The 27,345-nt window shown below is 40.6% G+C and overlaps 1 protein-coding gene across 2 annotated transcripts in view; it reads left to right on the top strand.

Annotated features, from left to right (window-relative positions):
• LOC119794056 (ras-associated and pleckstrin homology domains-containing protein 1-like) overlaps positions 1–27,345 on the top strand; it is a 120,046-nt gene that overhangs the window by 39,240 nt on the left and 53,461 nt on the right. For both annotated transcript variants that reach the window (XM_038301388.1, XM_038301386.1), the window contains exon 2: positions 9,738–9,789. The gene's annotated coding sequence lies outside the window, so the exon portion shown is untranslated. The remainder of the gene's footprint in view (positions 1–9,737; positions 9,790–27,345) is intronic.

Raw genomic sequence — 27,345 nt, 5'->3', positions numbered from 1 at the left:
AATACTTTTTAAGGTTCTATTCTCTACATTTCCTCCTCAGGTATCTGCCCTGTGGTGCTGCCGGTTCGACCCTAATTGGAGTAAAAAAGCATGCAGCAGATTTCCCTGAGGGTCCGTTAGCTCTGCAGCCACTAATCTGACCTGACTGCTCATCTAACTAGGGCTGTACTGGTTTAGTTGGGGCTAACTGGGTTACCGGGCAGAACAGTGTGCGCTTTTCTCTGCTGCTCCTTTGGAGGGTTTGAGAGACCCTTCAGTAAAACAGTTGGCTGTGTTTCAGCAGCAGCAGGTGCAAACTGAGCCGTTAGAGCTGCTCTGGGTAAAATATTGTTCCGTTTCTGGATGTCCTTCAGCTGATGCAGACTAAACTGTCTGCTCACAAAGGATGAGCTGTTCTTCTGCCCTGGAGCCACCGGGGCTTCTATAAGGCAATGAACTATCCCCAGCTCCCATGTGGAAATAATTACACCTTCATCGTTCAATACATTTTTATACTGGTGCAGTTAAGATTAATCCTCACAGTCAGTTTGGTGAAGTAGGAGCCTTATTGATGCACCGTTAGGAAGGTTTTGGCCAAGCCTGTAATTCAGGGAGAGACTTTATCAGAGGAATTTTAGAAAGCTTAGAAACCTGGACAGCAGAATCTTCTTTTTTGGACAGTTCTTTACAAAATGAAGGAAAACTTGACAGAAAATCCCCCTACATGTTCCTCAGAAGGGTTTAGCCCGGGGTCAGCTGAGAGGAAATGAATGACCGTATGTGGAGCCAACAAACTGAACTGTGAGGCTCTTTGCATTGGTCCCTTGATCCCAATCTGCTGAGATTAATTCTGAGATTATATCCGGAGTAAGAAAAAGCTTTAGTAGATGGAATCAGAGCAAAAAAAGAGAAACATTCCCACAGTTTAAAGGTGTTAACATTTACAGATTTTAAAAAGGCTGGATTAAAGGGTTTATAAACCACATGTCCAAGCACAGAGAAGTAAGGCAGGAGTTCTTTGTTTTTAAATCCTCCAGTTCTTCAGCAGCTGTTGTCCTGTTACCTTTGGGAAAAAAAGCTCTGATAGCAGAAATGATCCTGTTGCTCTTTGGTGCATGTTATTGACAGCTAACTAACCCGTCCTTTGCATGGACGGGTTAGTTAGTGTGTGATGGGAGGAAGGAGCTGAGCTGCTAACCTGTTCTAGTTTAGTGAAGCTGTTCTGCAGCTTTTCCACTTTATCCATTTCCTAGTTCATTTACATCAAAGCGTTCCTCTGACTTTACTATAAACTGCTTTTAGAAAAAGCAGAGAGAGCAGAACGTTAGAGATTGAACTAACAGATTCTGCAGAGTGGGAGAATAGAGATAGAATGAAGCAGAATGATGAAAAAGGGGTCCCTATGTCCTCCAGCAGTCTAAAGGGCTGGTTATACTCCCCACATCAGTGTGTCGCAGTGAGCTTGTCGCAGATATTTTTCATTTATTCTCAAATTTGAAGCGTGGTCTGCGCTATGTTAATCCACGCCACAATGCAAGAGGGACAATCAAAAACTAGCTGTGGGTCTAAATACGGCCGAGTCGGTGAGGAAGTGGAAGAACGCAAGAAGAACGAAAGTTTGTGCAACAACGGCGGGACATGAGGGCGAAAAAGAGCGGGGATCCAGGTGGAAAAAGGGTCCCAGCGATCTCGCGCACCTCGCTCTTCTAACTGCTCCATCTTCACCAGTCGTTTTCCACAATGGCGGTCATACAAACTAAACAAGCCGGTAAGGTACTAAACAGGAAATACGCATAGTGTAGAGCGGATGTAGATTTACACAATCAGAGGCCTGTCTGCAGTCAACTACAGTTTTTGGAGAGGTGCAGCAGGGTGTCTGCGGAAAGGACGTTAACTGCGACACACACGCAGACGACCTGGTTTCAGGATAACCTGAGCCAGTCTAACTAGAAGCTTTATCAAAAAGGAAAGTTTTAAGCCTAGCCTAAAAAGTAGACAGGGTGTCTGCCTCACGGACTAAAACTGGTAGTTGGTTCCACAGGAGAGGAGCCTGATAACTAAAAGATCTGCCTCCCATTCTACTTTAGAAATTCTAGAACAATCAGATCTCTGATATATCAAAACCATAATCTCATGCATCTGTCCTAAACATCCTTTTCCTTCAACACATTTAGCCTCACCTCATTGTTCAGGTACGTTTGATGCAGTATTGCTTCGCCAACATATAGCAGCGGCGTCTTAAAGTGGGTGGAGACCTGGGTGCTTCCTATATAAAAGCAGAACGAATCAACCGATTAAGCAATGCAGCATTTATGAAACAAGGTTTTAAATTAGATGCCTCTCTTCGGTTGCCAAAGAAGTCATGACTAAGTGTAACCAACACAACCCTCGCACAGTGGATCAGCTTTTATTACCACAAGACTAAGAGAGGTAAGGCTATTGTTTCCAATGGGAGAGCTGGAAGCCTTTGTCTTGGCATTCTGTCTTCTTCTGTAATATCCTTTAAAGTGGTCTGTTGGGAAACATAAGAGTCATCAATCTGCAGTGAAGGAGAGGCTGAGCTGCAGCTCTTCACAAACAAAAAACTAATAAATAGAGGTTCCAAAATAAAACTGTTTAATGAACAGAGATCAGATGTTGGTCAGAAGTAATCTGGGAAAATATGTATGATGGAAAATAAGGATGTTTTATGAGTCAACAAAGAGCTTTCGGAGCTTGGTTGCATAAAAAAAAAAGGAAAAACAAACAAAATAAATCCGACTTCCAGTAAGAGGGGTGAAGACATTTAGAGAGCTGATTATTTCTCAGCATGTTGGCAGAAACAGGAACATTCTTTGCTTTAACTTCTTTAGCAGATTATTTCATGAATATTTCCCTCTGTTATGTAACGTATCGATCATCGATGCCAACAATCAAAAGCTCCAAAAAGCATGAAGAATTAAAAGCCAGCATTCATACGGGTGAAATTTAGCTGTTCTAAACTGTTTGAGCTTTAAAAAACATTTAAGAATTAATTTAGTTAAATATTTGGTGATAAGTGAAATCTATTTAATTTGCTCCTAATTCAGTCAAAGTAAAACACATGGTCGATCAAATGATGTAGACTTTTTACTTTTTTAATTTGAAATGTTTTAGTTGTACACCAACAAACTTGTTTTTAAAGTTTAGGAAAAGTAATATAAGTCATGTGTTATGTTATTTTTGTCAAGATTTGTAACTAGGACCTTTTACAGGAAGAACCTCTGACCTTTCACCTATAAAAAAAAAAAAGCCAAAATATCTCAGGATAAACATATACTGCAAAAATGATCTGAAAATAAGTCAATATTTCTTTAATTAAGTGTATTTATTATTAATTTGAGAAGATAAATAAGATGATTTATCATTGGAATGAGTATTTTTACCTTTTAATTAGTTAATTAGATAATATGCACTTGAAATAAGGCAATGCAATTGGGTTTTTTTCTTATTTTAATGGTAAATCGTCTTGTTCATTAGCAAAGTGTCTCACTTACCTCCTCAACTCAAAAAAAATGCACTTTAAGAAAAAGATTTTTATTTTGCTCAGTTTACATTATCAATTTTATCACTACCTACAGTTCCTTTAGGCCAAACATTATATTAGACCAGGCAAAGTCTTCTCTTTTGTTGAGAGTCCCAACTTTTATAAATAATAAAATTTTAATAATATAAAGGGTATAAAATTAAGGTATATATATCTAACATTAAATTAGTTCTATTGCTTTTTTTATTATTATTAAGGGGGAAAAAAACATGTTTTTTAAGTGAATACTAATGTTTTTTCAGCATCTTTAGTGTTAATTAAATTATGTTTAATGAGCTTTTCTAAATCTTGATAAATTTTTATTAAATCTGTTTATATTTTGGCATTTTTTAAATATTAATCTTTATTTAAATATTGATGTGAATTAATTCCTTTGTGGACATGATAAAAAGCCCTTTTTTATTTTCTTTAAGACTTGGTTGTCTGATAATATTGTGATCATTTTATGACGCAACATGTTTTTCAATTTATGTCGATGTCATGATAATCTAGGGTAACATCGTTGGTTTAAAATGTAAACAAACCAAGCAGAGGGAAAAAAAACTAATATTTTGACTATCTTTAGTTAATTTTACGATAAATTATGGATTTATTATACATTTATTAGAGCAAATCATTTTGATTTTCTGTTGAAAAATAATTGCAACAATTGACTGACTCCACAATAAGTTAGTCTTGTGAGAATAATGTTGTAATTTTAAAATGAAAAATTTATATTTTTCAATTTAGGTTCATTTTAGCCTAAAAATATTCAATATTTATTCTGGATGTAGACTGATTTTATTTTGAGAACTTTAAAGGAGACTATTCAACCGGTGTTGATTTTCCAGCGAGGCTCCCCCCAGAGGGCGAAAGTAAAAGTGCACTGTCGTAAATATGCACAGCTGTTCTCCTGGTTTCTCCGTCAAGCCAGGCGTGGTTGTTTTGAGCTCTGCAGACAGGCGAACGCAACGAATGACTAACACAGTGGAAGTATGAACATGCACACAGAGAGAGAGAAACCATTCCAATGTTACTTACTATCACATCAGCAGAAATGCGAGGTCCGCGTCAGCCTTGCAGCCTTCTTTATATTTTAGCTCTCGCCATTCGGAAAAAGCTTGCCCGATGTTCACCCGCGTACGACTCCTCTCTCTGTCCAGAGCCCTTTTCCTCTTTCTTGCCTGCTCCGACATGGGCTTTCGCTGTTTTCACGCTGGTTCCGCCATGATAACTGCACAAAGATCGCCACTGTGCTAGCAATGAGCATGCTTTTAACTGGGGGCGTGTAGCAGTTCTCGCCGTAAAGCAAGACTGACTCTCGCGAGACTTCTGAGCCTGTGGGTGCGGGCCGAGGGCTCCTGCAATTGCAAGTGCGGTATTTCCCCCACAGCACACCAGGGCGGCCAAGAAAACCTTTGTTCAACCTGAAATGACTCATTTAATCATCCAAACCGTTATGGAACACATTAATTAACTGAAAAATGTTGCATAGTGTGCCTTTAAGATAAATGATGTCCAGTTCATCTTTACTGCTGGATAAAGTAATTTTGAATGAAGGAGTTGCCATACCATTAGAGGTCAATGTCCACATAAAGGCAAAAACCCAAATAGCATTTTTGACCAATATTTCTAGATTCTTTTCATTTCGACACAGCAGGATGAGGAAGTGTTATCCTGACACATCACTTCTATTTTTGAAGGGAGATGGAAGGTTAACATTGCCACATCAGGCCACCACCGTCCACCTCCATGACTCGGCTTTTTACTGCCATAGAAACCTGTGCTGAATCAAATCGGCAGCGATTTAAAGAGTCAAGCTTCCTGTAAATCAGGGTTTATTCAAACTTCATGGCGAGGGATTTCCTGGAACTTTTAAGTGCTTTCCTGTTCTATTGAATGAATTTCTCGAGATCATTGCCTCACTATCTGGCAATTTAGAACATTTTAGAAATCTAGCAAACAATACATGAGAGGTTATCATCCTTAGATGAAAATCAGGTTAGTGTTTATGTGTTTATTAGAAGAGCTCAATTAAAATTGAGGAACAGAGAGTTCATCCACACCCTTTTTAATAAAAGCCCTTAACTTGGATAACTTGTTTGTTTTATCTAGAGATGGGAGATGTGGAGCCATCATGTCATCTCTATGGCTATGTTCACACTTCAGCCTGAAGTGATCCAAATCCAATTTTTTTTTGTCCATAAGCGTCCTGGATCTGATCTTTTCATGGCAGTCTGAACAACACAGATCGTTTTGTTCCATTGCGACTCAGGCCACTTGGCTATGTGATCCTCAATCCGATACGAATCCGATCTTTCCTAATGCGACCTGTGTCTGAACGACCAGGTCGCATTCATCCGACCTGTACGGCATTAAAACTCGACAAAGGTCACTATTCTGCGTTTTTCTACACAGAGGCGAGAATAAAAACAACAACTATGGCAGACGATGATGCGGAGAACAGTCTTGTTCAGAAACCATCTTGAAAAGATTGGATTGTTAAAGGAAGAGTCCGGTCATATTCAGAATTCAAACTTCTGAAAGTACCTTAAATGTGAAATTATTACATACTGTTGATGATAAGTTTTTAATTAAAAGTAATTTTCATTTGAATGTGCTTTACTGGAGGCATCCATTTTTGTCAGAGAACACTTCTGCCACCTACCAGTTTGTGACGCAACATAAAATGGATGGATGGTCTCACAGAGAAATTCACTCTCTGCATTTTAACCCATCCCCTGGGGCAGCAGTGGGCTGCCATTGTGCGGCGCCCGGGGAGCAGTGTGGGGTCAAGGGTCTTGCTCGGGGACCTAGAGTGCAGGGATAGAACCGGCTACTTTCAACCTTCTCAAAGCACAAATGCACTGCTCTAAGCACAAAGCAACACTCCCTGTAGAGATGATTCAACATCTCCCACCTCTGGTGTTAACCCACACTTACAAACATCTCAACATATTGATGCGCCAGTATCCAGGTCAGACCTTAGAACCTAATGCTACCTTAGAAATACCACTATGATGGAAATCGTCCTGCCAGAAAATGAGAGAAGATGCAGAAATTAAAACCAAACCGTTGTCACGTCTTCTGGGACTGCCCAATTATATAAGACTTCTGGAAAGAGATAAATACTGCCTCACAAGATTAGTTTTCGGCAGAACTTTCCTCTAGAGATCAAGCTCTCAAGGAGCTTCAAAAAGTAAAAAAAAAAAAATATTAGATGACTATTTTATTAACAGCAAGTAAGACAAACATTACAAGAAAATGGTTATCACAAGACAAACCAACTTTAGACAACTAGATCAATATAACATAAAAAATATATATAAAATGGAAAAAATAATAATGGCCTCTGAGTCAAGACTGAACTGTTCTGTCAGTGGTGGCAGATTTGAGTAGACTATGTAAAACTTAAAAGATCTGATTTCATTTTTAGAGACCTAACTTTCAACAAACAAATTTCCTTGACATTCCACACTTCTATCATAGCAATATTTCATAATTATTTTATACAATGTTTTTCATTGTTTTTCTTTTTGTTTCATCTTTTACATTCTCTACCCATTGGCGCCACCAGGGGGTAGGCACCCTGTCCAATGCCCTGGCCACCCCATTCGCCAGTGTAAATGGTAGCATAACAGCCAGTGACGTAACATTAAAAATCACACAATAAACCAAGATATGAGTAGATGTTTACTTCAGTAAATGACTAACTGGATATGCTCTCTTCATCCTCTGACATGGGAGATGATTCGGAGCACTGCTTGTGTCTCCTTGAACCCCAGTTGCTCAGCAGATGGCCGCTCACACTGAGCCTGGTTCTGCTGGAGGTTTCTTCCTGTTCAAAGGGAGTTTTTCCTCTCCACTGTCACCACTAGCATGCTTAGTTTGAGGGATTGCATCCGAGTCAATGAGTTGATGCAATCAACTGGTTTTCCTTAGATGGAAAATTTGGAATGAATTTGACTGTATGATCTGGTGAACTGTAAAGTGCCTTGAGATGACTTGTGTTCTGAATTGGCGCTATAGAAATAAAGCAAATTGAATTGAAATTAAGTGTTTATGATTTACTGGCAGGTTTACACAATAGTAGATTAAAACCCTGAAATTATGGCTTTTCAGAGTTTTAGTGTGTCACCCGTAGATTTTTAGTGGCCCCATCTGCTTCCCCCCATTGAAACATTTTTGGAGGCGCCACTGTCTCTTTGCCTCGTGAGACCATCCTGATCTCGCAAGCTTTCAAGGTTTCACTCGCAGATCAGTCTGGCTACTTTCCGTTAAAGAAAATTTGGAGCCGTTCACCAAATGAATGTCCAATCAGCTTTGGCTTTGAGGCGGGTTGAGGTGTGACGCAACGAGAAGAGCGACAGTTCAGTCTAAAGAACATGGCGGCTTCAGCCGATGAAACTAGCATTAGCGTGGCTATCGAGCAAGTTTTATCGGAATTACAGAGTATTTCTTCACTGAAAGAAGAGCAAAACACTGCTCTGGAGGCTTTTCTCAGAGGAAAAGATGTTTTTGCTCTTCTCCCGACTGGTTTCAGCAAGAGTTTGATCTATCAATTGGCTTCTCTTTGTCGTCGCTCTGTTAGCACGTCATATGCTTCGTTGATCTGATTGGTTTATTTGGCCCTTCTATCACCAACATAGGCCAATCAGCTAACCAGTATTTTCGCCCCTTCCCAAAATTACTTCAATGGAAGGTTTCCAGATGGAGCAAATCCATCTGGCGGAGTCAGGTTAACTGTCTCTACCTCTTGCTTTATAACTTTGCCGGGGAATTGAGGTTGTATTTCTGTTTAGACTGATATAAAACAATGGCCTACTTGTTCACCTTATTTCAAATGTAGTAATTAATCTTATGATGTAGAGGCCTAAGTTTTTGTAGATGATACTTTCATGAGAATCAATAAAGATAAAATAAAAATAAAAACTTAATGCTACCTGCGTCAGGCGCCGCAACATGCTAGCTCAGAATATTTTAAACATGACTGAATTTTCATTCTTTATGACTGGTAACTCTGATTTCAGATGCAGGCGGTTCTCTGCTCTGACTTAGCAAAGATTCACCACTTGTCCAAGTTTAGCTTTAGAGAGCGAAACAGAAATAACTCCAGATCTGGTTTCAAGCCGGTTCTGGAATCACCGCTGGTGGAAAACAGGCTGCTGATGTACTCATGAGCAGGACCTGTTCCGCTGTTTGTTCTCTAACAACATTGTTATTGTTATTTCAGCCTTTAGCTACTAATCACATGAGAGTTGATCATATTTTTATGCTCATATGAGGCCCTAAGTCTGTATGTGTGTGTGTGTGTGTTCTTCTCTGTCATGTGAAATAATGATATTTTTATGTTTTGCACGGCCTGCTTAATTTGCGGAGGGACTACAGACACAGAGACCAAGGAGACAGATGCTCACTGCAAATCCTGGAAAAGACATAATTATATCTCCTCGCAGTATGAATTCCTCAATGAGAGGCCTGTAACTGATGGAGCTGTTAGAGAGTGAGCAGTAGTGATTTAGTGACACATCAGCTGAACAAGTGAATACAGATGTAGAAGAAAGTAGAACAAAAAAATGAGGCAAAAGAGAAGGGGGGGGGGGTGCAGCTTCAAAGCAGAGCAGTGGGGCAGAAATACACACCGTGGGGTAAAGAGATGGAGCCTACGGCTACTAAATGTTGTGGCTTCCCACTTATTTTTAGGTCACACACATCCAGCCTGGTCAGCGTGAAAGGAACACACACTGGTGCCACCTGCTGTCTGTATATTTAGTTTGTGGACAGCTGTGTCTCTGAACATTTTTGTTACCTCATTAGAGCTTTTTGTCGTTTTTATAACCACCTTGTTGTTGCCTGTAGTCATGTTGGAGCTTCCTGGCTTCATTTAGGGCATTTTAAGAACTGGTTTGGGTTAAAGTTTGATGCTTTTAAAGGTTTAAACATCAAAGTAGAGCCAGCAGTAGCTTCCTACAATGATTCGGTGATAAACTTGCTAATAAAATGACATCTAAAGAAAGAGCTCAACCTTTCCTGGTCTGACTTGAGGTCTGACTTATATAAATATAATAAGCTGTTAGGAAGAAATCAATGTTTTGCCAGAGGATATCTATAAAATAAGGTCAAAATGCATCAGAGGTGCATTTCCCAGAATGCTTCCTGTCTCTCTGCTCTGATTGTGATGTCCTGTGTTGTTTTTTCTCTTCTGTGTCTGCAGGGTGACTGAATCGGTCCTCTTGGAGCTGCCCTGAGCTGTTTGCACACCAAAGGTGAGCAGCAATACTCCATTCAGATCTGTGTTGCTGCTTTTCAAGTGAGCTGCTGTGCATTTTATATAAGCTCCGTGTTAGCAGGCATGGCTGAGCATTTTCTCCTGGGACCTGCCCCAGTTTCAGTCCCCAGAGCACAGATCCAACTCTATGAATTTAATAGAGGATCCAGGCCAGGGCTCATCAGAGCTTCTCTAACATTACATACATAGCAGGTGGAGCAGGGCTGACCCTGAGTTAAAGGAATAGTACACCCAAAACATGATTAGCCTTCATTTTCTACTCACCCCCATGCTGAACAACACCCTGGAGTACTTTTTTGATATCTCAAATGCATCTGGAGATCTGGGAGGCTTCTTGCTGTCTGCTGACATTCAAATAATGGAGGTCTATGGCGCCCGAGGCAGAAAGGTCCATAAAAGTCCACAAAAAACGTGTCAATATTCCTCCATACTGCTCGTCCAATGTATTCCAAGTGTCCTGAGTGGGTAGCATCCAGAATTTACTCGAAACGAAGTCATTTAGAATGTTTTTAGAGCATAAACAGTAGTGTATAGGATTTCCTGAAAGCGCGCACCTGCGCGTTCATGACGCTACGGAAGCCGGCAGACCAAACCAGATGAAAGTGCGCATTCAGCGTCTGCTCTGCCAATAATGCAAGCATAGAAGAAGAAATGTGCTGTTTACCTGTGCAAAGAAAGAAACAACGAAAGAAAAATGTCTGAGGACTTCAGTGTTGAGGAAGAGCATGAGTTCTTTGCCGAGCTGAATGCGCACTTTCGTCTGGGTTGGTCTGCCGCGGTTTCCGTAGCGCGTGAACGCGCTTTTAGGAAATCCTATTACCTAAGCTTTAGAAATTAAAAATATTGTTTTCAAAATGTTTTGTGTAGGGAATAAATAGTTTTGACTGTTAAATAAATGCTAATGAACGTTGCATGTGATGACGTCACGAGTACGCTTCTGCTCCAATACACATACGTGCTTGCGTGCTTGTGTTCTCGTCAAGTCCGATCTTAGTACGTACTCGCGTTCTCGTGAATTGAGAAAGAGTAAGCCACATGCATTATGGGTAATGAAAGGGGTGGAGTCTGGGTCCGTAAGTGAAGAAGAAATTGCAGGTATAGAAATTTGGATGGGGAGAGGCGACCAAAGAGATTCAGATTTATGACGTGAAGGAGGGTTTTTCAGGGGTTGGTGGAGAAGTGGGGGGATGCTGAAAACAAGATGGAGGCAGATGGTCTGTTTAAGCCGGGCATACACTGTGTGTCATTGCACGCAGCTACTGTAAACACAGTTCACGATTTATGTTCGGCCCGTAGCTCTGAGGCGATCTACCTGCTGACACTGTACGACTAAAAACCACGTGGGACTGAGCTCCGCATTGAGATGGAGCTGCTCAGACTCGTCTATCTGGAAGCCAAACAAATAGAAGAGGGGTACTAAGCTCACTGTAGTGAACTGCCTGCAATTTGTGCAATTTTGTGCTAAAAGCCCTAAAAAGAAAAGGCAATGACGTATTTGGGCAAAGACATGGCTGAGCAAACGTGGCTACTACGGTCTGTCAACTTTACAGACAGAACTGCATTTCACTCATTGCATTCCTGCCATGCTGCTGTGTTTACAGAAGAATCTTTGTTCACGCAGGTGCACTGAGCGATTTGCCCACGACGGTCGGGAGAAACAACGTTTTATTTTTCTCCCTTAGGGGCTCCCTAAAGCCCGGTGTCCACTGTGCGATTGTCGGGACGGTTTTCGGCCGAAAGATTTGGCCGAAAACCTTCCCGACAATCGCACAGTGTACACCGGGCTTTAGGGAGCCCCTAAGGGAAGCAGCTGGAAGAAGAAGTAGAAGAAGATGTTGACGGCTGTAGAGCTTCTCAGGTTGGCAGAGGACATTCCCAAAAAAACGACTTGTGTTGTTATATCAGCTGTAATGATTAACCCGCAGGAAATAGGGTTCATTGTTCTTTTTTTTTTTCTTTTTTCTCTTTATTGAAATACCACATCATCATAACAAAGATGGTTACAATATTACAACAAAAACATTTTTTTTTTCCTTTTGTACAATCTGTTTTTCTATTCAGTACAGCTCGCCCATCGAACATAGGTACAAACATAGAACCTGAGGTGTTCTTTCATTTTTGTCAAGAGTAAAGGGGGTTGTTTGAAATTAAATAGACAAAGTATCAAAAATAATTGGAAATTGAATCAATTAGATAAAGGAAGGGCACCTTGAAGAAACGTACGTTTTACATAAATTCCAATCCTTTTTATATTAACTGCTGACATGTGGCTCAGGAAACAAACTTTGGTTACGTTATATGAGGTATTATTATAATTTTGCCGTTGACATCATGAATGGTAGTAATTTACTGCTGGTTGGTGGTTTCATGGCTGAGCCATACGGGGCCACATTCAGGAGGATTTTTGCAGATAATCAACCCTCTTTGTGGGGATCTGTTTTCAAGTTCTTTGGAAAAATGAAGGTTTCTACAATTCTAATATTGAGCCACATACTGAGTCTGATTGTTCTGTGGTCCTATTTATTTAATCAGGAAGTCTCATGACCTCATATATGATGGGGTTTAAGCAGAAATGAGGTAAAGTCATGAAAATTCCTGCTCTGTTGGATGTTTGTTTATTTCTTTTTGAGTTAAAGGAGTCAGAACATGATGCTTTACATATAATATCCTTCTATAATTGTATTTTAATTCATGTTTAATAATTATTAGGACAAAAAGCAATTTTTAGAGCTCATTCTGACCCCGTTTCAAACATTATTTTTCCTTCTACTGTAAGGGTATGTGTTAGGATTTTACCTGTGTGCGTGTTCATGTGGACGCAGTTAGCAATATTATCAGTTATTATCACTGTTTCCTGGTCTGCTAATAGGTAGAAAGTAACAAAAGCAGCATAATTTACTGAATACCTGCAGGTGAGTCTCTGATTATTGTCATCGTCCCTTTTCATAAAAGAGATGGAGAGGTGATAGCAGGGCGGGCTAATGTTTGCACCCTTCCATGTAAATCAAGGAGGAGCTAACTGTCTCTCTGGCATGTTTTAACCCTGTAATGTCTAATGTATCGTATTTGATACATACGGTTTCTGAAATGTTTTGCGTCTGACACCTTTTGCATAATTTAATGGTAAAAACTAGGGATGCACGATATTGGGATTTTGGCCGATATCCGATATGCCGGTATTTTAAAACTCATGTAGCCGATAACCGATATCGATACTGATGTTAAAGCTGGACAAAAATAGGTAGTCATTGAAAATAGCAGTTTTGTGATCCATTTCTGACACTTCGAAAAATAATATACTCAAATATATTTTCATATGCTGATATCAAATAGATTTTTAAAAACGCGGTATCGATCTATTTTACTTTCAAAATCTCGTGAAATTTCATCGTTCTGTTACAAACTCTCGTGATATTTAGCAAATTCTTGTGAGATTTTGTTAGTAAAATAGATTGATACCGCGTCAATATATCAACATATAAAAATATGGCAAAATTTTGTGAATTTTCGGGGGATTTCGTAGCATAACGATGACATATAGCAATATTTCATTAGTAAAAGAGATTGATGTGGTGTTTTTAAATGGCAATATATCAGCATATGAAGATATTGTGATATTTTAATGTATCAATATTTTTCCCTCGTCTTTAGAAGTTTTTAAGTCTGTAAAAAAGAAGTTTTTGAGGAAGAAGAAGTAGTAGAATTTTTATTTTATTTTTAGACTTTAGAAACTCAGAAGCTGATCAAATATCGGGTTATATATCGGTGGGTAGGGTTGGGAATTGAAAAGATTTTCACGATTCCGATTCCCTTTTCGATTCTATGAAACGATTCGATTCTTTATCGATTCTTTTTTCGATTCCAATTTGGGGGAAAAAGGAGAACAAACAGTTTGATTATCAGAATCAACTTTGTTTACTTAACTATTGCACAATCTTACAAAATCAACAAGATCAAGATGTCCACAGGAAATGTGAAACTGGAGTAACATCTGTGTTTAAATGAAAAATGAATACAAGAACAAACTTAATAACAAACAATGTCTAATAACAAATGATGGGATTATAACCTATTTTAAATAACAAAAAGTACTAATTATAAAACAGTAGTAGGGAAAATTAACAGTTCTTTTGCAGAAAGATGAGCATATCTGCTTTTTCTGGAAGGATACGGGATCTTTCAGCGCTTAAGGTGTCTCCAGCCGTGGAGAACACCCTCTCAGATGGGGTGGAGGAAGCCTGCACACAGAGGTAGTTTTCAGCCAGTCCAGATAGCAAGGGCAGCACATCTTGCTTGTTCCACCACCACAGTGTGGCGCTATCCCTGCAGGGGATGGAGGGCAAGCTTTTATAGAGCTGGATTTCCTGATCTACCCTCTGGGCTAAGGAAAGACGGGGCTTTGATTCACAAAGTGACCGCAGCTCGTTGTCTTCCTCCTCGAATAGTTCTTCCAACTTGCGTAACTTGCGTAAGTTGCGTAAGCTGCGTAACGTACGTAAAAAACGTGACGTAAGTCGTGCTCCCCAGAGCCGGCGCGCTAGGCTCTGTTGCTGCGGGAATCGAAAAAAGAATCGTTCAGCGAGCTGCCAAACGATGCCATGGAATCGAAAAATACGGAACCGGTTCTTAACAGGAACCGGTTTTCGATTCCCATCCCTATCGGTGGGGTTGCCGATGTCCGATATTCAGTTTTAAGGCCGATACCGATAGGGGGCCGATTATATCGCGCATCCCTAGTAAAAACTTTGCTCAAAATCCTATTGTACACAATCAGATATACCTGATAACAGAGGGCAGAAGACTACACAAAAAATAATCTTGACTTATCGCATAGTAATAAATTATTAACATCAAAAATGTATTTCTGTTTTTTCTTTTTACATATTTTGTTAAAAGGCCAAATAAGGACTTCAAACCAAAAAAAAGTAATTTTCTGTTTTGTTTTATTCTTGGATCGGGCTTTAAAGGGTTAACCAGAGGGGTCTGGCTGCAGACCTGCCGATCTGTCAGGACCCTTTTTTTGCATACCGTAAGTTTATTGCGTATGATTTATTCGATGCCTTCTGGAATAGAGCGTAGCACGTATGTCCTGCAAGATTTTATTAGAAGATTTTTATTTTTTTTTTGCAAGGTGAGCGCTCACTTAAATCTGCCTGTTCCTCACTTAAAAACTGAGAAAACCGTGTTTTATCATAAAATTTTGGGGGGATTTTCTTTTAATTTTCACAACATTATGTCTCTTAAAAACATATGTTTCAATTGTGACTCCCGCTGGAGAATAAATTAAAAGAATAAAGAATATATAATATAATACTTGCAAACACATAAAATAAGTCTTTGTGAAGGGAACTCTGTTAGCGTTGTTATTTTGATATTTTCTGCCATTTTTCAACTCATCCAGTTGCGGGGGGGTTTGCAGAAACATGGTCCAAAACCAAAGTTAAACATTTTCAGCATTTTCATACGACATTGTTTTGCCACAGTTAGTTTCATGACCCCATCGCTAGTCATCTTTCACAGCCACTGGAAACAGAAATGTGTTCAATCCAACTGCAGGCGACCAGAAGATCAGGTTTTTACACTATGTGCTTATCTTCATGGGAAATGCTGTCTTCCTTCAGGCAAAACAAAACAGCTTTGATCCACTGGGGGGAGCTAAAATCGAGCAAAACTGAAAGTTCTTTAGAACTGCTTTAAATCTGGACATTTTATTTAATGAATTGTGATTAAAAGTTTTACTGTTTATTGTGTTTCCTATGATTTACAACACCACTGAAGCTAAAACGTCTCTTCACCACAGCCTGTATGGTCCACCACTAAACCAAAACTCAATGTTTTGCTCTTAGTTTTGGTTCTAAGGAAAACTAAGTGCCAAACCCCTGGACATGGCCGCCTGTGGTGCTGGTTTACAGTTGATTTCTGTATCTCTGCTTCTTCCTCCTTGAACCCCAGTCGGCCTCAGCAGATGGCCGCTCACACTGAGCCTGGTTCTGCTGGAGGTTTCTTCCTGTTAAAAGAGAGTTTTTCCTGCCCACTGTAGCTACAAGCATGCTTAGTGTGAGGGATGAGTCGATGAAATCAGCTGGTTTTCCTTAGATAGAATCTGACTGGATGATCTGGTAAACTGTAAAGTGCCTTGAGATGACAAGTGTTGTGAATTGCCGCTATACAAATAAAGTGAATTGAATTGAATTTAAGTCTTTCACAGAAAAATACCCGACTTTCTCATTTCCAACCAGCCAATCAGGGCTGCTCCAGCTAAAACCAAAAGTAGATCCAGGTGACGACCCGATGGGTCGGCGCATTGCTCCAGTAATAAACTGACCTCAAATGGTTTACAAGTGACCAGAGAAACAAAAAGTGGACTTCGGTTATATTTTAGTGTGAGTGTAGTATGCCGTATACCAGGTAGGATGAATGAGTCAAACCAGCAGACCTGTCAGTTTTTTACATGTATGTTAGACGCAGTCCGCCGCAGGCTGGACCAAATGACTGTATAATAAAGCAGAGCGGTGTTGGTGTGTCTGTGCAAAGGGAGCAGGTTCAGAGGTCTGGAACTCAGAGGTTTTCCTCTATAAGGTTCAAGCAGAAATGTTTGTCTGTCTTTTGAAATGAATCATCCTTTCGATGATTTCAGCCACGAACAAATAGAGGTGTTTTTTCTAAAAGCAAACACCCTGTAGGTACACAGGCAGTGTAGGTGTGGGGCTTTGGTGAAGGGAGTGCCCTCTGTTTGTTCTTTTTAATTAAGGTTTTCTTGTTTCTGCTGTTTCCTGGCAGCTTTAAGGGCATTGTGAGAGTTTACTGCTGTTGTTCAGCGTCCTGGCTAATGGCCTCTCTAATCAGGTGTTGGTAAACTTTTCTAAGTGTCTGACTTGCTGGCAAAAAGTTCCCAAACTCCAACCAAGCTTTCTTGGGAACCGCCCGGTCTCCAACAGCCACTCTTAAGACAGTTGACAGCGGCTGGGAGCCGAGGTTGTCTTCTTTTGGAGCCGCTGACCTGATGATGGCTAACAAATTCAGGATATAAGTCAGCACAGCAATTTGTATGATTTGGAAAAATAGAAAATCCCTAGTTTTTATTTAATTTTATTTTTTTAAGGGTTCCCCTGTGTTTTATCAACATTGGTTTGGCTAAAACCAGCTGAGCTATAGAAGGAGGCACGGACTTCAGATCAAAATGCGATTGGCTGATTGAAACATCAACCATAATCTGTACTGACTGTATTCAGACAGGAAAGTTGTAGTGATTGCAGAATGGTTGTCTGATTGATTCAAATCAAAATTAGAGTTGGGCAATTCATGGCATTTGGATATATTTAGAAAAATGCAATTTTCAAATTCACATTGCATTTAACAAGGATGAAACACTCGATTTTTCCCTCCAGCAGTTCAGGAGGCAGTAAAACGACTAGAGTGGGTATGCCGCTGCACAGAAGTGATTATAGTTGCAGCTAGCACCTAGATCTATGCCTTATAGTAGAAGTAAGAAATGATTTATGCAATTGTTACAGTAAAGTCCTGCAACACTGGATTCTGGACAAGCAGGCTTTCAAGGTCATGGAAAAACAGAAATCCTGAATTAAAACATCAACATGGTTGTGCTTAGTGCAAAATAAAAACGGAATAAAATCAGGATCGCACTATTTATTAAAATAATTGTCAATAGTAATTTAGATTTTTGGCAAAATCGATCAGCCCTAATCAAAGTAACAAAGATCGTCAACTCATTTAACTCCATTATATCAGCAAGTACCATCCCTCAATTCATGAGGAAATCAGCAACAGAATATGAAATAGAAAAATCAAACATTTGCTCTTTTATTTTTGTCAGACTAACTTACCTAAAACTATTGCAGCTTCTTTATTTATTTATATTTTACTCCTTCCAGATTTTTTTTTCTTTGACTCATGCAGCCACCTCAGCTTCCCCTGATGTGGAGTAGAAGCGGCTCTGCATCGAGGCTCTCCAGGATCTCTAAGGGAGAGCCCAGCCACCCAGCAGAGGACGCTCATTTCAGCCGCTTGTATTCAGGATCTCGTTCTTTCAGTCATGATCTAGATTTCCTGACCGAAGGTGATGGTAGGAACATAGACCCATCAGGAGCTTTTCTTTTCGTTCAGCTCCATTTTCACCCCAACAGAGAGATGCAGCGTCCCCATTTCAGCCTCAACCACAATGATCCATCGATTATCTCTCATTTTACCCTCACTTCATGTGTAGCATTAAAGGAAAAGTTTGGTCATATTCAGAATTTACTGGAGGCATCCATGTTTGTCAAAGAACACTACTGCCACCTACTGGTTTGTGACGTCACGGTGCGGTATCGGCTGTTGATCAAGTCCCAGTGCTGTATCTGGTGTTTGTCACAACGCGCTATTATCCAAGTCATCTTGAAAACATTCTTCTTCCAAATGTTGGCTACATATTACGTGTTGTTGATTGCAGATGTGTCTAGTAGTTCCCATTGATTTAGCTTGTAAAGCGGGGAGAATGGCGCTAGGCTTACCGCACCGTGACGTCACTGCTGGAAAATGGCAGGAGGGAGGGGTTACTATATTTGAGCAAAAATGGCCGCTCCCAGACTCAGTGATCGCAACATAAATTATTGTTTTTATTTTTAAGCTGATTAACGCTAAATTCACTCAATCGCCGCAAACATATTAGTTTTAGGTTTAAATAATGATTGACTGATTGGATTGATTAATCCTTTCTGACCGGACTTTTCCTTTAAGTTCTTTTTTCTTTTTTTTTCTCGGTTAGAAATAAGCTGACATTTTAACATGGTTATAAATATAAGAAGTAACCCCAATATTCAATGAATTCTTAATTGGAGCCTTGGCTTCCTAAGATACCGACTAGCTGCTAATAGTCACATGAACAACAGTATATGGATGAGCAGAGCGCCGTCTGCTTCTTCACCACCACTGGAGGATGAGGGAAGCAAGGGAAACGCAAAGTCCTCCCGGTCCAGTGAAGACCCGAGACATGCCTCATGTCTCTCTACATCAGCCTCTGTTGTTGCAGGTAACAACGTAGACTTGTTACCATGGTAACGTAGATTCTTGAAGTTGTGCGTAATTTTCATTGATGCGACAGCAAAGGATCTTAGAGCTGCTTCGTTTATGTTCCTGATGTGTCACCCGAGCTACTTTCAACTTGCTGGTTGAGATTCTTTAGATTATTTTTCTTTAAATCTTCCAAAAAAGTAAAAAAACAATCCACTGGACTTTGTTTCCAAGTTTGAAGACGTTTGGCTTCCCATCCGGGAAGCTTTTTCAATTCAAAATGTCAGAAATAGCGTTTAGTTCAAGGCTTTATAGAGTGGACCAGGCTTAGAAAGCATGCAGATTGAACCGGACGAATCGGACCCGTTAGGAATGGGGGTCATTTGGCTTCTTTGTTAGCCTGCAATACCCGATACCTGTCTATGTCTGTGAAAGTGGGGTTTAAATCTATTCAGCTGCAACAACTTCCTGCTGCCTCCTGTTTGTTTCTGTCTGAATAAAAATAGAAATCATTTGTTCTGTCTGGAGATGTGGATCAAAACACTGTGTGTGTGTGGGGGTGTGGTGGGGGGGGGTCACATTACATAGCAGCAGCAGCCGAGTACTCCTGGGATCTGCTGGAGTTTTTTGGTTGAGGGTCAAATACCTTTTGCCAGATATTGAGTTGTTTTTTTTTTTATTGCATTGTTGCTCTGACATGCGTCCTCATGTGCCTCTACTGAAATCCAGCAGCTTGGAAGATAAAATCAGCAGAGATGGTCTGTTTTTAGGCCCCGCTTGTTCCCTGTATTAATCTCCTTTCCTTGTATTGAGAGACGGAGGCAGATGTCGATACGATGTGGGGAAACCGACAGGAAATGATGTAATCCCAGCTCCCAGGTCTCAGGGGAAGTGATATAATGGTTGCTGGATCAGCAGGCAGCTCCTCGCTTGTCCTCTGCTTCCTGTGCCTCCCCCTTCTCTGCTTCCTGTGTGAGACGAGCTGCACATTCTGCAGCGATATCTGAGCCGGACTTACAGACCAGTCTGATGTGGCAGGATCTACTGAACATCTGAGTTTATCACTGAGGCACATGTGGATTAATAGTTGAGAAGCAAATGTAAACGTTTTTTTAACAGGACTTCCGAGCTCTGATATAAAATCTTTCCTTTCTTGTTCTCAATGCAGCATTTTAACCAGTTTGATTTCTGAACTTTGACTAGGACATTGAAGAACATAAATTATTGGCCTTTTTATCTGTTGCAACCGTTAACACCTGACTATTTTTAACTAGGCTTACGTTCCAAGGTCATTGGGTGATCCAAAATATACGGTCCCTGGATCTAAGGAGAGCTTCGTTAAGTCCAGAACTACTGTATACCCTCAATGCATCCCCACCCAACCCCACTCAGTGGACCCCAGCAGCCAGCAAAAGTTTGAAGAACCACTGTGACTCTCAGTCCAGCAAAAAACTCCCATTTTAGTATTTTGCAAGGTTTTAAAGAGGTGATAGAATGTATCTATTAGGGATGCACAATATAATCGGCCCCCTATCGGTATCGGCCTTAAAACTGAATATCGGACATCGGCCACCCCACCGATATTTAACCCGATATTTGATCAGCTTCTGAGTTTCTAAAGTCTAAAAAAAAAAAAAAGTATTACTTCTTCCTCAAAAACTTCTTTTTTATAGACTTAAAAACTTTTAAAGACGAGGAAAAAAATGTTGATACATTAAAATATCACAATATCTTCATATGCTGATATATTGCCATTTAAAAACACCATATCAATCTCTTTTACTAATGAAATATTGCTATATGTCATCGTTATGCTACAAAATCCCCCGAAAATTCACGAAATTTTGCCATATTTTTATATGTTGATATATTGACGCGGTATCGATCTATTTTACTAACAAAATCTCACAAGAATTTGCAAAATATCACGAGAGTTTGTAACAGAACGATGAAATTTCACGAGATTTTGAAAGTAAAATAGATCGATACCGCGTTTTTAAAAATCTATTTGATATCAGCATATGAAAATATGTTTGAGTATATTATTTTTCAAAGTGTCAGAAATGGATAACAAAACTGCCATTTTCAATGACTACCTATTTTTGTCCAGCTTTAACATCAGTATCGATATCGGTTATCGGCTACATGAGTTTTAAAATATCGGCATATCGGATATCGGCCAAAATCCCAATATCGTGCATCCCTAGATTCTATATAGTATATGGTGCTGGTTGTTAAGGTCTTTGAACAGGGTGTGTAACATTGGTTGGGCTATAAATGGCATATTTGCTGTTCTATGAGCTCTAATGCAGCCTGGTTAAAAGCCCTAGAATGAAACGACAGGTTTTCTTCCTTTTATGGTATGATCATGAATATTTAGATGAGCTGTGCTCTGATTGGTTGGTTTACAACAAGCGAAGCTGCTGAAAGACGCATCATAGCAACAAGCACTCACTCACTTAAACATCAAATTGTTAATATGGTAGGGTGACCACCTCTTTTTCTCAGACATGTCCTACTTTTCATACCTAAAAAAACATCCGGGGAGAATTTCAAAATTGTCCGAAACACACCGGGGACTCGAACCGAGCAATCAGTTCTGGGGCTGGTCCGGGAACCCCGATGGATGGAGACAGGGAGCCGGCGGGGGACGGAGCGACTGAACTGGACCTGGTGACGGTAGCCTTCCCTGTTGCCTTACCGGCCCACAGCCCCCCTTCTCCGGCTAAGGACGGGCGGCTCATGGCTCTGTGCTGAGGTCCGGTCCAGTCAGTGGCCCAGCAGTCAACACTTCATACAGGCCAGAACCAAATAAGGCAACATCCCCGATTTAAGGTCAACTCGGAGCTTCGTTTGAATTCGCCCGTTTTATGGTAGAAGTTCAGAACTGTGAGATTTTCAGAGAAAGGAGGTGTTGATAGGGTTTGAACTTCTCTGTACGTCCATTTCACCCACTAAACTATCATTATTCATCTATGACAATGGAAACCTGATTTTGCATTCTATGAACCCTTTAAGCTAGAAAAAAAAATCTACAATATGATGATTTTTTTCTCCAACGAAGCTGAAAAAAAAAACAAAAAAAACACACAGCTTCAAAGTTTATGACCACAGAAATATGCTTTAAAAAAATCTATTACTGTAAAAACACAGTTCTTCTGATTTTTTCCTTTAAATAATATTTAATGATTTTTAAAAGCACATTTAATTAGAGCTAGGTGGGACCTTTGTTTTTTCTCCAGAAGTAGAGTTATTTGTATGCATGTTCATGTAGATGTAGAGTTATCGATATTAGCAATTAGCTCTGGTTTATTTACCATCATTTCCTGATCTCTTACACCACGGGTTCCCATGGGGGGGTTGTGAGATACCAGGCAAGGATCACAAGACCCTCATAATCACTGTTATGTAATGTCTGAGGTATATATTAAGGAGGGCAAATTAGGGCTGGGCGATAATTCAATAACGATATATATCGATCGATAGACGTGTGGCGCAATAGAAAAAGAGAGTCGAAAAAAGTTCGATAAAAAAGAAACGCAGTTTTCCTTCCTTCTCATTGTAGCCTATCATGTAGGTTTATGCTAGTCACTGCTTCCTCCTAACCAATCACAATCACGGACCCAGGAAGCCGTCACAAAGCGCCGCCCTCTCAAACCACAACACAGAGCACATGAAGCTGTGCAGCAAGGAGAGGCGGAGGAAATTGTTTCAAAGAAAGGTTTTTGTAGTTTGGCAGTATTTCGGTCATGGCAAGTCGGACCAAAAACAAATCACAGTCATCTGTAAATTGTGTCGGGAACCAGTGAAAACGAAGTCTGATAACGAAACCAACTTTTTTTTTTTATCATCTCAGGCGCTCACAGCCGCAGGAGTACGAGCTGTGTAGTCCCCGGCGCGGCTCTCCTCCGAGGAATCTTCGGGAATTTCGGGAAAATATATATATATTTTCAGTTCTGGGCAGTTTCTCACGTAGTTCTAACAATTGAGATAAAAATGCTGAGGGGCCAGAAACTTCAAAGTAATAACTCAGGTTAAAGCAGGAAACGGGGGGGGGGCATTTATTTATTTGTTATATTTATTTTGGTCACTTTAGTTTATTCTTTGTCAGTATTTAATAACATAACTCAGGTCTCTTAAGTTATTTTTCTTTAAAACAATTCTGTTAAGGTTAAAAAAGTTGGTTAAATAAAGATTTAATTGGAAGTCTGTGTTTGTGTTTTTAATTAAAATTAAATCATTTAGCAATATTATAAAAAGTCCAGGCAGAGCTGCACATAAAATATGGTTTAAAATTTTTTCAATAATTATCGATATCGATCAATATGCATTTTTTTTTATCGATAAGCTTTTTTTCTATATCGCCCAGCCCTAGGGCAAATATATAATGAAATAAACATATATAATGTGCCCACAATCTATGGAAGTTCTGTTTTGGGTTCATCAGACCATACATTTTTGCTCCTTCATGGTTTCATGGCCACTCTGCTCCCAAAAGGCCAGATTTATAGAGAGTATGGCTAACAGTTGTCGTGTCAGCAGATCGTCCCACCCGAGCTGTTGATCCCTGCAGCTCCTACAGAGCTCAGATGAATGGATCCCTTGTTCAGTATCTCTGCTTGGGTTGACCTCCTTATCTTGTTTAGTTGACAGTTGGTCCATCGTCTTTCCGTGTTCAGATAATGATAGAAGGTTGGGATGTAGTTTGTGTTGTGGAAAATTCAATAACATGTTTTTTATAATATATTATTAACAATACCTGAAAACAAACCATAGGGTCCTGAAAAAGCTTAATTTAAAAATAAATAAATCTGAATTTGCACTTAAGATAAAGTAATCAGTGAAAGTGAATCTTAAAATAAACTGCCTCATGCTTCGGCGAGTAAACCCTGGCAGCCATCAGGCTTATAAGGATGGAAGATCTGTCCTTGTGTTGAGTTATTTTCTCACTGGGCATGAAGTTTTATGTAGATGTAGCTGAGGACAGTCATCATTTTTTAGCTCTACTTTAAATTACAATATAAAACCATCCCTAATTGGTTTTAAAGTGGCCTTTGCGAGGCGCTGTACATGATAACTTGGTTTATTTTTATTAGCGTATGTGGCTAACAAAGTTAGCCTGGTCCACAATATGGCAGAAACCAGAAACTATATTACACTGGATGTAACTTTATTCTCCAATACGGGTAATAATTACAGAGGGCCGTTAAACGCAGCTTTAGAGACGGGAAAAATTTCACCAAAGTGGGATTAAACAGCTGAACTACTGCATGTTCCTCCATGAAAAGACACAAGTCGGACTATTCGAATCCCATCCGGACTGAATCAGTGCGTCTGCAGCCAAAGCAGAACCACAGCTTCAGTCTAATTCAGACACGATTGGAAGGGGTAGCATGAAAAGTCTGTCATCGTTTTAGAAAGCGGGCACCCTGCAGGGTGTGTGTGAGAATCGGAGAGAAACGTCTCAACTTGCAACTTCAATCATTCCTTGCTTACTCCTTTCTGGGTTTTGATTTATGGTTTTGCTTTGTAAAAAAAAAAAGCCAAAAACCAGACTTAAAAATACTGTACAGTGTGTGTCCCCCTGGGTGTGTGTGTGTGTCCCATAGATCCGTGGGAATGCGCCTGATCAAACTTTAAAGCCTTCTCTGTTGTTACTGTGTTGTGGCCGCAGACCAGTTGAGGCTGTGTGGGTTACTGGGAGCTGCCCAGTGCTCGTGAGGAAGTTGCTCAAAGGCACTGGAGCAGCAGATGTTGTAGTCCAGAGGGAGGCAACATGGCCCCAGTGTTGCTGTGTGAACTTTGTTTCCGTTTGTTTCGAACAGACTTAAAAACAAACCCTCCACTTCCTGTATTTCCCATGTTTTTCCTCCTCTCATCCCTTGGAACGGCCTTCTGAGTGGGATGGCTGCACATCATGCAGGAGCAGCAAATTCCTCCGGGACACAGAAAAAGAAACATCCACATTAACCCCACGATGAAGCCACAGCAGAATTACTTTCATCAGATGATCTGGTTTTGGTTACAGGTCCAGTGCCAGGTCCCTCTCTCTCCTCAGCCATGCCTTTGGATTATAGTATAAGAGACTGAACTAACAAATTCTGCAGAATAAGAGAAAGCAGATAGAATGAAGCAGAATGATGAAAAGGGGTCCCCATGTCCTCCAGCAGTCTAAGCCTATAGCAGCAGAACTATAGAGATAGATCTGTTTTAAGGAAAACGCAACTTTCCGTTATTAGTTGCAGGTCCAGTGCCGGGTCCTCTCTCTCCTCATCCATGCCTTTGGATTCTGCTGCTCATCTGCTGAGCTGTTAAGAGACCTAAACCTTGGTTATGTCTAATGCTACGTTCACACCGGACGCAGCAGGCGCGGCAGAAGCAGCGAGTTTACATGCAAAGTCAATGGTTGACGTGCGTCAAGGCGCAGCAAAATGCCCCGCAGCGCGTTTTGAACAGCAGGAGCAGCGCGTCGGGAGCGTTTAAGCATCTAACGCGCGTGACGCGCCGCAAACACGCTGCTGCTTGAGATGGAAAAATTTATCTTTTGCTGCTCGAGGCGCCGCGTCAACCAATCAGAGAAGCTGATCTGGGAGGTGGCTGTGAGACAGACACATCGCTGATGACACAGAGCGCTGTGATCACTCCTCTTAAACAGTTTATGACGCATAAATTAACTTAAAATGCAGAAATCTGCCGGCAGAATATGTTCGCTTTTATTATCCTGGTGCCTGCAGTTTAGATTATTTAGATGAAAAACACCTACCAGCTGCCGCGGTGAACCGCGAGGAGGCAACCCGGCCAGAGGCTGCTGTTGAAGGGATTCCTACTGACAGCGCACCGCCGGTATGTGGGGGTCTGAGCGGCTCCGACAGAAAAAATATTGGAAGGCAGGATGGTAATCTGGATGAACTGACTGCACTGATTACCTTTTCAGGTGGATTTTCTCACTTAAAAACATATTAAAACTACTTTATTCCCACTGATCACAGCAAATATAGCTGCAAGGCAGAGAAAGGATAGGATAGCTCCGCCCAACGCGCGTCAGACACACTTTTGCACCGCGCAGCCAGAGCAGCAAAGCTGCTTCAGCCGCGCGTCAGAACTAACTGGTACAAGCAGCAAAAATGAAGCAGCAGACGCGATTTTGCTGCTCTTGCTGCGTCCGGTGTGAACGTAGCATCACACTTCTGCGATGTCCGCGAGCACAACGCAGAAGTGTTAGACTAAAAGGAGAAGGAATAAAAACGCATAAGCTTGCAATTAAAGTTTCTGCAGATCTTGCAAGATATGGACAATCAAACAAACTCTGTAAGAGCTGCAAAGATCTGGAGCTCATAACGACCGTTAGCCAAGCTTTCTGTAAATCTAGCCTTAATAAATAAAGGTCTTCGGATGTTCTGGTCTGGTGAGGCCACAATGTAACAGCTTCAAACTTACACTAGAAATAACCCTAAACATTCAAGAACAACAGTTAAACAAGGTGATGGCTGTATAATACTCTGGGAATGCTTCAGCATTGAAAGGGAGTTGGGTCAAATGCAACCGGGTGATGGATGGAGCTAAACACAGGAAGTAGAGCAGATAGAAGCTGCAGAAAGACTTGGTAGAAATTCACCACACAGCAGCAAAAATTAGAATTCACAGAAAACGCTAAGACAGATTAGATTAGATTAGGATTGGATGAAACAACCTCCCTGTGCTCTAATGGCCTAGTCAAAGTCCAGAAATGAATCCAATTCAGAAGCAGCAGCTAGCCTAAAAATGGGAGGGCTAAATGCAAACGTGAACATATTTTTTAGATTTTAGTTTATAGAAAAATTGTAAGATTTTTCTTCCATTTAATATTTTCTGTTGTATTATTAAATGGAAATAAAAAGCATAGAACTTTGTGGCTGTAATGGATATGAATGATTACTTCTGCGCGGCCCAGTGTGGTGATGAAGATGTCGCAGATGCAGGAAAATCGAGCTTCTGCCGCGATAAATGTGTGATTTATCACCTCAGTCCCATGGATTAAAATGCGGGAGAGATGAAGGAATTGATGAGGAAGTAAGAAAAGGAGGAAGGGAAAACAGTGAAGGAGGATAATTATGTAGGAGAAACGATGCACAGAGGAGGGAGGAGGAATGCAGGAGAGGAGGATGATTGTACGGTTTCAGTCTGTCAGACACGAGGAGTGTGGCTGCTGAAGCAAAGTAATTACTGTTTACTTTGGACACACACACACACTTAGAGTCGGTCCATCACCATGACCTGCTGCCTCAGCTCTGCTCCACTGAGAGCACCGTCTGACAGGCTGATGTCCTGGACAAGTTGCTTACAGCAGAGCAGATATACGCAGGAAGCTCCTGCTGCTGTTTCCATCACATTGAAAACAGATCATGGAAACGCAGACATCAGGCCAGATAATCACGCCATAAAACGTCCTGAAAACAGAGACTCTCCGTTTACAAACCAGACTTCTGCGTCTGATGGTTTTCTTTGCCGGATCTTTGACACAATAAATGAGTAGCTGTTGGTGAAG

The sequence above is a fragment of the Cyprinodon tularosa genome, unplaced genomic scaffold, assembly GCF_016077235.1.
Source record: "Cyprinodon tularosa strain WSP-4 unplaced genomic scaffold, ASM1607723v1 ctg467, whole genome shotgun sequence".
NCBI classification, from domain to species: domain Eukaryota; kingdom Metazoa; phylum Chordata; class Actinopteri; order Cyprinodontiformes; family Cyprinodontidae; genus Cyprinodon; species Cyprinodon tularosa.
Note: the sequence above shows the minus strand (reverse complement) of the source record. Positions and strands in the feature narration are given on the sequence as shown.